The sequence below is a fragment of the Grus americana genome, chromosome 3, assembly GCF_028858705.1.
Source record: "Grus americana isolate bGruAme1 chromosome 3, bGruAme1.mat, whole genome shotgun sequence".
NCBI classification, from domain to species: Eukaryota; Metazoa; Chordata; class Aves; order Gruiformes; family Gruidae; genus Grus; species Grus americana.
This window is the reverse complement of record NC_072854.1, coordinates 13,232,220-13,243,752: the sequence shown is the minus strand read 5'-3', so window position 1 is coordinate 13,243,752 and position 11,533 is coordinate 13,232,220.

The window sequence follows — 11,533 nt, the reverse complement described above, 5'->3', positions numbered from 1 at the left end:
AGATAATAGTGTAATTAATTGGGCTTGCGAGGGGGTAAGGACTGAATGAAGGATTGGTCTTTAAAAAGTTGGATTTAATGGGAGGTTATGTGTACAAAATTCAGAATATTTGTATCTGTCATTGTTAACACAGGTATAGAAATATCACATCCATGGCCTTTTTTATGCATCAGCATAAGGGTGTGCTTTCCCTGCAAACGCAGTTATTGAGCACAGCTAATTTAACGGGGGGGAGGGTTGTGCTGCGGCAATAAGTCATGGAGAAGACTCAATGTTTGTCTTGGATGTGCGCATACGGTGGAGTCGTTGCACCTGTAGATGATGATTCAGAGACGTAAAAAGAAGCTTGGGGAAGCAATGAGGAACGGTCTGAGCTTGCTCCTGGTAGACCTTGACTGAGATGCCCAATATTCCCTATGTTACTAGTCAATACATAAAAACTAGAACTTCAGCGAAACACAGCAAAGCTGATTAATGTAGCAGCCTTTGAGTCCACAGTGTTATACAGCTGACAGTTTTATAAATTCAGACTCCAGGGGAGCAATGAAGAATGCATGCCATTAAGCTGAATAATAATACTATGATGCTGAACAAGAAAGCATTAATAGACTGGAATGGACCAGAAAAGCAACAAGATAGAAAGCTGAGGTGAACTGCTGTGGCGTTCAAAGGTAAAAAGGTAAACCTGATTATCAGCTTTTGGATTGTTTTGCTTCTGAACACTGGCAATTTCCTGACCTCACAAAACACACAGACCTGTTCTTACTAATTTCATGAAGCACTTTGTACTGCTGAGGAACAGATTTTATTTAGATTTTGTCAGCACATAAACAAGTCATTAGAAAGCAGTGCAGTAAAGCCATTTTAGGCAGCGATGCTACTATTGTACATTACAAAACTTTGGATTTGATATGGTGTTAGAGGGACCTTAAAAAAATTCAAGCTCTGGTTGGCATTGTGTACCAAATTTTACTCTTCTCATTGAATAATCCAGCTGCAAGCCATGTGTATTTATCTAAAAAACAAAACAAAACAAAAATACCCAATTCCTTTATTTCTATAACTTGCAATAGGTGACTTCAGATTGCCAGTAAGGTTTGTGCCCACTCTCAAACCATTGCTGGCATTTCCACCACGCCGTTAGATGAATTCAGTTGATGCAAACACTCTCTTCTGCTCAGTTTAAGGCACGAACTGGTGGTATTTCTGAAAATTTTTCTGTGACACTTTGCAGAAAGTGGGAATGGTTCTAATTTAATTAATAAATGGTTTAAACATTTTCTATTTCACTATGATTAGCAAATAGAGACCGTTTTGAGACCCAAATGAAGTTCTGTGTTACCATACAGGTTCCTTCCCGCGCCCCACTTTAACTTGCTCACTTTCTGGTGCTGTGATTGCTGCATTCCTGAGACCAGTTTTAATAAGGCTATAGGGGTGGTGGAGCACAGAAGTTTTGCTTTGAAATCACAGGTGATCTTGACATTTCTAGCAGGCGGAACTTGTGTAAAACAGCTGGATTCAGCCCAGAGAATTTGACCTGAATGAGTGAATACAGGTGAACAGAAATCCTGGGAATAACTCTGTTCACTATGACTCAGAGAGGCACTGCTGGGCATAGTCAAAATCTTAAATTAAAATTAAAAACCTGCTTGCTTTGTCATACATGTGTTTCTGATGATTTTAATGAAACTATTCACATAGGGGATTGTGCAAGATTTATCCCATATTCTGAGGAACACTACTGTCTTATGTAACATCGTGCCATTCATGTTAGGCTATCTGCACTGATAAAAGTTTGCTGTGTCATAATATTTATTTTAAATTGCCCTGATAATATGTTTCCATAAATTACAGTATCTGATCTTTCTATATACAGCCCCTGTCCATGTGTTGAAACTTAAAATAATTTGTTCCCTATTGTTCTTTAATGAAAGACATTGTTATGAGCAATTTTCTATACACATATATTAATTTTGGATTACTGAGATTGCCTAATAGGATTATAATTCTCTGTTCAATATTTCTGACAGAGAAAATCCAGAACAGAATTTGGAAAACATCTTTATCTCATGATGAAACTAACTTACAGCAGGTTTTGTCAGAAATGTTCCCAAGAAAGCCTTCACAGTTCTGCAAGAAATTATGCTGCATAATGCTATTAAAGCAGAATTATTTCAGGTTGCTGCTGACAGCAAAAAACTTCTCAATTGTTTCACCCTATCAGACTCCTATACTTGGAAATTATTACAAGCAACTTCTAGCAACAAAAAAAATGAGCATGGGAAAAAGTGCAGACAGAATTTTCTTTTCTCCAATTACTTTTGGCATCTTGGGATGATCATCCTGATCCGGATCCCAACTCAGTTATATGGGTGAAATTGCCCCCAATGGAGCACCTCTCAACACACAGGTAAAAATTCAGTTTGGTTTTGTATAGAATCAAATTTTTATGGGACTTCTGGATTATAGAATCATAGAATCAAAGAATCATAGAATCATTTAGGTTGGAAAAGACCTTTAAGATCATCAAGTGCAACCACTGACATAACACTGCCAAGTCCACCACTAAACCATGTCCCTAAGCACCACATCTACACGTCTTTTAAATATCTCCAGGGATAGTGACTCAACCACTTCCCTGGGAAGCCTGTTCCAATGGTTGATAACCCTTTCGGTGAAGATTTTTTTCCCTAATATCCAATTTAAGCCTCCCCTCACTACAACCTCCTTTCAGGTAGCTGTAGAGAGCGATCAGGTCTCCCCTCAGCCTCCTCTTCTCCAGCCTAAACAACCCCAGTTCCCTCAGCTGCTCCGCATAAGACTTGTGCTCTAGACCCTCCACCAGCTTTGTTGCCCTTCTCTGGACACGCTCCAGCACCTCAAGGTCTTTCTTGTAGAGAGGGGCCCAAATCTGAACACAGGACTCGAAGTATGGCCTCACCAGTGCTGAGCACAGGGGGACAATCACTTCCCTAGTCCTGCTGGCCACACTGTTCCTGATACAAGCCAGGATGCTGTTGGCCTTCTTGGCCACCTGGGCACACTGCCGGCTCATATTCAGTCAGCTGTTGACCAACACCCCCAGGTCCTTTTCTGCCAGGCAGCTTTCCAGCCACTCTTCCCCAAGCCTGTAGCGTTGCCTGGGGTTGTTGTGACCCAAGTGCAGGACCCGGCACTTGGCCTTGTTGAACCTCATACAGCTGGCCTCAGGCCATCGATCCAGCCTGTCCAGATGACTCTGTAGAGCCTTCCTGCCCTCCAGCAGATCAACACTCCCACCAATTTGGTGTCATCTGCAACCTTACTGAGGGTGCACTTGATCCCCTCATCCAGATCATTGATAAAGACATAAAAGAGAACTGGCCCCAGTACCAAGCCCCGGGGAACACCATTTATGACTGGCCACCAACTTGATGTAACTCCATTCACCACAATGCTTTGGGCCTGGCCATCCAGCCAGTTTTTTACCCAGCGAAGCATACGCCCATCCAAGCCATGAGCAGCCAGTTTCTCCAGGAGAATGCCGTGGGAAAATGTGTCAAAGGCTTTACCGAAGTCCAGGCAGACAACATCCACAGCCTTTCCCTCATCCACTAAGTGTGTCACCTGGTCACAGAAGGAGATCAGGTTAGTCAAGCAGGACCTGCCTTTCATAAACCCATGCTGACTGGGCCTGATCATCTGATTGTCCTGTACATGCTGTGTGACGGCACTGAAGACAATCTGCTCCATAACCTTCCCAGCACCGAGGTCCGACTGACAGGCCTGTAGTTCCCCAGATCCTCCTTCTGGCCCTTCTTGTAGAAGGGTGACATATTTGCTAACCTCCAGTCAACTGGGACCTCCCCTATTAGCCAGGACTACTGATAAATGATGGAAGTGGCTTGGTGAGCACTTCTGCCAGCTCCCTCACTCCCCTTGGGTGGATCCCATCTGGCCCCATAGACTTGTGTGTGTCTAAGTGGTGTAGCAGGTCGCTAACCATTTCCCTTGGGTTATGGGGGCTTCGCTCTGCTCCCCATCCCTGTCTTCCAGCTCAGGGGGCTGGGTACCCAGAGAACAACTGGTCTTACTGTTAAGGACTGAGGCAAAGAAGGCATTAAGTACCTCAGCCTTTTCCTCGTCCTTTGTCACTATGTTTCCCCCTGCATCCAATAAAGAATGGAGATTCTCCTTAGACTTCTTTTTGTTGTTAATGTATTTATAGAAACATTTTTTTATTTTCTTTTAAGGCAGTAGCCAGATTAAGTTCTAGAACGTATGTTTTATCATGCAACACTAGAACAGTAGGGGTTTAAAAGGGAAGATTATTTTTCTAAAATTATTTTTGAAGTAAGATGCTGCATACCAGTGTGCTTCACTAACTGATGTTCACAGGCAGGAGTTCAGTTGGTTGGAGGGAAGGTGGGCTAGTTTTTTGGTTTAGTTTTGCAGTAGGCTTTTTTTTTTTTTTTTCCCCCCTGGTTCCTGTTTGAGATGCTGCAGCTCTGGTCAGCTTGATACAAATGTTTTCTTAAAGTGAATATTGATCCAAGCAACATCTTCCTATGATTGCTGGGAAACCGGGGAAGATACTGAGCCTTTTACCACCATGTCCCGCTGATTGTGGTGAACAGCATTACAATAAAGAAGTGTAGACTAAAGCTCTGACTAGCATTAAATGACAATGAATTTGGCCCTTTCCTAGTCCCGTACTGAACAGAGCCAAAACATGAAATCAAAATATGTTAACTGATCATCCTTGGGTTATGTCAAATTTAAGAAGTTGTGTGGCCCAAGAGGAATGGATCTGTAGAGCAAAACTCTTGGTGCTGACACGATGCCCTCTGTATATGTATTTTGGAGGTTTTACTTAAAGAACAGATCTATTCTGGTGACATGGACTGAATTAGCAGCTAGAGTTGTAAAGTGAACTTCTAGAACACATCTCCTGGTTCAGTATCAGGGGAAATGTGTCGCTTCGTGTGCTCCAAGACAGCCCCACCACATGGGCAACAGAGTTGCTTCAAAAACTCCATTCCCCTGATCTAAGTTAAAAAATTAATCCACACCCCCAAATATATTGCTTAATTATTACCATGGGGCCTGCTGTATATGGATGCAAACTCTGCCATGTCAGTCGCCCTCATCTTAGATCCAGCTGCGGTCTATTCTGTTTGCCAAAAATCCACAACCATCCTGCCCACCACACACACATCTCATTTGCAAGAGAAGAGATGGTAAATGCAACTCACATTTCCTCAACTTAATCTGCAGATTGGATATTAAGGAAGTGGGAAATATGGGTCTGATGACCTCAGGCTATGTTTATCCTTGAAAATAAAATATGCCAAAGATCATAGCTTGGCTCACACCAGTACACGTAAGCTCTCTTCCCTCCAAAACCAGGGTCTCCTCAGGTAAAAGCCTTGCTTTCTTGTAGTGAAGTTGCACATATCTCTCATCCACTTCCTGCTTTTTTTGTTTAATCTTTTTAATTTGAAAATTGAATAAAAAATTCCATCAGAGCCAGCTAAATCCTCTCTCTTTAAAAGAGTGGCACTATCATGCTACTACAGCTCTTTTTCATAGGAATGACAAAACTTCATGAGTTTGTTGCACACCCTGGCAAAGACTGGTGGAATAGGACATGATGATGAAATTATATCCCTGTTTGGGAACTCAGTGCAGTGTATCCATCCCTTTTCTTACCATTCTTCTCTCAGGACCAGACCACAGAGCATGTGAGCTCACCTTTAGTCTGCAGCACCCAACACTTGACCTCAGAGACCTAGATGCATCTAAAATCCTCCATGATTTACACAAAACTAATACAGCTAAACCCATCCTGCAGATTCTGCAAACTGCAAATTGCTTTGCTTTCCTGGCACTGATGAAGATGCTGCTGATGCCCAGGGGTCCCGGTCATCATTGCTTCTAGTGCTGGCAGTTCTGTAGGTGCTGTGGCCTCTCCATTAGGTAAAAATCACCTTTTATCCTCAGCTTACACTGAAATCTTCCGTCATCTACTATTTTTTTACCTTTTTTTTTTTTTTATGACTGAATACCAAAAATAGGAGCCTGTATTTCTACACAGACAATGTAGTTAAATAGGGTTCAAGTGTAAACTGCCAGTGTTTTGCCTCAGAATGCAGTGCTTGGTAAGGCCATATCCTCTAGTTGGATAAATTAGAATTTCTCATTAAGTAGAGCTACTCAAATTTGTGCCAATTCAGGAGATGGTTCGATATGATGTAAAAAAAATGTTCCTAAAAATTAGACACAGCATCCTTGAAGACTGATGAAGGAATATATTCCTTGTATTCAGTACAGAGAATTTCTTGATTTAAAATCTCTGCACATATAAAACTCCTGTCCATGGACACTCTAAAACTGCACATCCTACACTTGTCCATATCAGGAGCATTAATTCCAGGTCGGAGTGAAGGCTTAAGAATTACCTCTCTAGTCCAACATTGGAATGTTCAAGGGGAAGTATTTATTTTAAATCCATTCATCAGGTAGAGACCTTACAGACTACCAAATTAGCATGAACAAACCTGTCTATAAAAATGGAAAAAAAATATCCAAGTTAATCTGAAATAATTCTCTTAAATGAACCTCCCACAGGAAAAAAAACATACTTAGAGTCATCAGTAGTTCATTGCCAGGAGGAAGGTATGTATCAAAAGGAGATTTGCAAAGGCCTTACCTACTGCCCAGTGTTCTTCAATATAGTTACAAAGTCATAGACAATGGGCTGATAATACTTTCATTACGTTTGTAGATAATACCAATGTGGGAAGGACTGAGAGTGCAACAAAAAGACTCAGGTACAGCTTGCTACTGAAAAATGGCCCCATTTTCCCCAGGCCACTCTTTTCCTCAGACACAATCATTCATGCAGCAGTTGGAACTAATCTAACCAAAAAGCCCCGAAAGGATTAGTTTTCAGCTGCTTATTGTAGACTGCAAAGTGACACGACACGTGGCTCATAACAAGGGATAGGGTGGGAAGGCATGAACAGAGCTGGGGGCGGGTGGGGGAGATGCCCTTTTCAGCCACAGGCATTGTAAAGGGACCCTGCAATTGCACCCCGATAATACGCTGAAGGCCAGAAATAGAGTTCAGAATCATCTTGACAAATGGGAAATTCATTGAGAATAGGATTAAATAGGATAAGAGCAAAGTACTGTACTTAAGTAATATAAATGGCCATTGTAGGTGGATTACAAGATTGCAGTTCTCCCTTTGAAGTTTATTTTATTTCCATGCTGACTTCTGAGTGCACCATCTTGATCTTCTGCCTCTGTGCTACCTATGTGAATTGGGGGTTGCCTTTCCAGTTTGGTTATGATTAAGTATTAGGGCAAAGCAGAGACAAGACTGTTCTATAAGTCAGTGAGTCGATACTCAACCTGCTGCCAATGCTTACTGCAGATAACATCTGTAGTAAACCTTGTGTCCTACAATTGTTTCACCTACAGCCTCCAGTTTCTGCCTTTTCAAACAAGCCAGGAGACAAAACAAACAAATACCTTCTCTCACAAGCAAAAATCACAACCTAAATAATATGGTTAGAAGGCTTCATGTCTCTCATGTTGTATATCCACAGTTAAACCCAACACTGAGGTCCTTCCTCAGTCTTCATTCCAGTAGTCCTTTCTCAGGAGGAAACCTTGTGGAACGGATCAGCTCACCAGAGATCTCAACTGCCTTCTCTAGATAACATTCCCTCCTATAGTTAGGCTTTATATTAACTTGCTTTTATAGACAGGTACAGCAAAGTTGTACCCGTGCCCTTCTACACTTCAACAGGGTACAAGGCCTATATAATTTCCTATATTGCCCCCGTTATCTTCCCACTATGCATGGAGCAATATTATGTATATCTAACGTGAGATTTCTTTTCTTGGGATTTTACCAGAGGGATAATAATTTCTCTTCCTAGCATTTAGATTAAAATAAAGCCTTTTTGGTTTTTTTTTTTTTTTCTTTTTTGGAAGAATTACCTTCTGATGTCATTTAGACTAATGGAATTACACTACAATGTAAACAATCAGTAAAAGAAGAGACTTGGGCTCCTAAGCCATGTTTACATAGGCTTACAGTGAGGAAGCCCTTTTTCTGAGCCACACAAACATCACTCTCCATGGAGCGTGGTTTGCATAAAGCTGTATTGTTCCCTCTTCCAACTCACTCAGAGGCCTTTTTGTGTTTTTGCTGCTTTTTTCCCCTCCAATCCTATACATGGCCTATTTTTCTCTTTTTATTCTTACTGCTGCTGTGTCCTGCTTCTTCCTTTGGCCGCTTTGCAGGATGCAGCAGAGCTCGGACTCCCACCTCGCAGTACACAAACAGTATCTCTCTCTTACAGCAGCCTGCGGTCCGCCGGCACGCACCATTCCATCATTCCCAGCCAGGGACCGGGACCTTCTCTAAACAGATGCCAAGACCCTCAGCTTCTGGCAGCAAAGTGAACCGCCGGGTGGGGAAGCCCATGGCTCAGCATTTAGCCTATGTCGGCAGTAACTCACAACCCCCTGGTTTTACTCTACAGCTATATATAAAAAAAATCCCCAAACCCAAAGAAAACACAAAACATGTAGTACTAGAATTAAATTTGCTTCCAAAACATTGTGCTCAACAGCTTCCGCTGAAAAGAGAGAAGGGTCTTTTCTTCCCCAGGTAAGATCAAGGAGTGATGGAACTGAGATAAAGAACGGTGCTTTTGTTTGGCACCCATGGTTATTAAATCCATCATTATAACTATTAGATTTCCTTTTGTTCTTTTCATATTTATTTTGACTATCTGCTGATAATAATTATATAGCAGGTATGTAACACTTAGAGTGCTACTTAGAATGTGAGAGTAACATTTTACCCATATTCAATTATGCTACACTTCACCTTTCTCAGACTATATTAATTATAATTCATGGCTTTAGCAAACCACACTTTTAGTTGAAGGGCACTCAAATAAGGAAGAAAAACAAATGTAATCTCTGACTTCAGTGTACTCGTGCAAGCCCTGCCAACCCACTGATTAAATGATCTAGCCTTGCGTAATTATCCCCGTCTTATGAACTGGTAAACAAAGGCAAAAAGGTGGCTTTCCTAGTGAGCGCCAGCAAAGGGATATCTTATCCATTCATTTCCACTGAAGCTTTAAAAATGTTATTGTTAGAATGTTAGCATTTTGCCTTAATGTTCACAACCTTCCATCAAGATAAATTCTTACACTTGAAATACAATTATGGTGTTTCAGCAGGGGATGAGAGATGACATGTAAGTCCCTTGCTTTTTAGGCTGCATGGGAGAGTTTGTATAGCATCACCTGGCTACAGTTTTATATAACACCACTTAATAAAATTAAACATTTTCCTTAATACAAATGAATGTATTTTGGTGTTTGTTTAAAGGAATAACTACACAAAAGGTACAATGTAATACAAAACAAATGTCTGATAAACCTTGCTTTTACCCACCCAACATCTCTGTCTTCTTGAACCACAGTTATCTGGGGCAAGATGCAAGGTGCCTACATAAAAAGGGTACATCTCTATTAATAAATCAAACAGGTCTAGTCTCTGGCCAGGGAGATGACTGGCATGATCTGGCTACAACCATACCCTTATTCTTTCTCTGCCTCCAAACCAGCATTGTCACACCTGACGGGGCAAAGGCTCGAGCTGTAGATGGACCTTCTCTGGTACTGGGGCACGGGGTGGGACTGGAGCACGCCAGACTCTCGGCACTCACACCCACGCCCTGGCCCCATCCAGCTGTACAGCTGGAGCGTCTGCGTTCAAGAAAGGGCTGTTCGCCTTGCAACAGCTTTATCTAGACTGCATTTCTTTAGCTACTTACAGGCAATCAGTGTGGGGTGGTATCAAAAGCCTCATGGAGGCAAATGACGTGATATTGCTGCTTCTCCTCTGCTACTTTTTCATCTCTGTTAAGGAAACTGCACTGCTTTGACATGGTCTGACATGGCCTGTTATCTAACTGGGCTGTTATTTTCACATCCCTTCCTGATTTCTAAGGGCAGGCACTTGCCTCACCTCCCCTTTAGAAATAATCACCTATAACTATAGTCTGCACTAAGCCAGTTCATCAAATACCTTACAATTAAGTTCATCAAGCCCAACCTACTCCAAAATACTGAATTTAGCTAAGGCTGGGGCACTGAAGCATGAACTCGACATTTAAGGATATTACTTGCACCATATCTACTACTTGCTATGGGATAATGGTGAAAAAACGCTAGCTAACAGACTGAGCAGCAAGTAACACTGCCAAGCTTTTCCATTACTAAGGTTGCGTTTTCTCCTATCAGGAAGTGCTATGTACCATTGGAAGCATCATTCCTTTCTTTTCTCAGTCCATTTTAATGCATCCTCATCTCCAATATTTTATGTTTAGAAAGATTTTTTCACTACAAATATCTCCACTAATATCAATCTAGAGTAGAGTAACAGCACTAAGTCAGTGCAGCAGCACCTACAGGAGAATTTCTGGTTTTAAGTATTCCAACGAGCTGAATTTCTTTGCAACACCTCTTGATTTCCTTGCCTAGTTCTAGAGGCTTTGCGTGGATCCTAAACATTTCCAGGTCCCCATGTCCCTGGTTGTTTGTATTCACCTCTCACGTTCTGATTTCACTGTTTAAAGGGCAAGGAAAGTTTACTGAATGGAAAGACCTTGGAGTCTACAATATCAAACAGCGGAGTGACCTCAAAGGAAAATATATTTCTTCAAAAGAAAAAAAAGTTTCCTTGCAAATCCAGCTTGTTTTACCCACCCAGATCTGTCTTTTAGCTGCTTCTGTGGTAACACATGTTTTATATGAATCTATATTAAGATGAATTTTAACCTACAAATAACTAGATACAGCTATGCAGTAGGAGGGAATTCCTACAAGATGATGTAGAGTTTTTGGAGCAGTAAAATTAAAAATAGCACATAAAACCTGACCAGTAGATTTGGATCTGAACCAAGGCAACACATTTGGGAAACATTATCATGTTTATCAGGAGTAACATATCACAGAAAATCTGCTTCTGTTTATATACCATTTATTATTCATTTTTGACATTTCCCTTTTTTTCTTCAACCTTTTTTGCCCCTAAGCAAATATATGTTAGATTTAACTGAGATGTGAGGTAACAGACTGGCCTTTTAATTTTCTTTCCCTATAAGACAAAAGCAGACTGACTAGAAGTAAAAAAAAAAAAATAATTATGAAATATAAGTACAGGAAAGAAAAAAGTTGCCAGAGTAGCACTGGTAATAAAGTAGAAATCTGCTTCACAATGAAAACCAAGAAAAATTAAAATGCCTAGTAAGATTAAACTAAGGGCCAAATTCTGTCCCTCCCTAAGCTGTCTGGTATTTCATGATGTATAAATAGCACATTACAGACTTCTGCCTCATGCCACATACCATATCTGTGCTAAAAAGCTATTTTTTATGTCTGGGACACCTATATTAATAGGGTTATGCCAGCAGAGACTTTTTTGCCCATGGTTGCCAGAATGTTTGCATGTC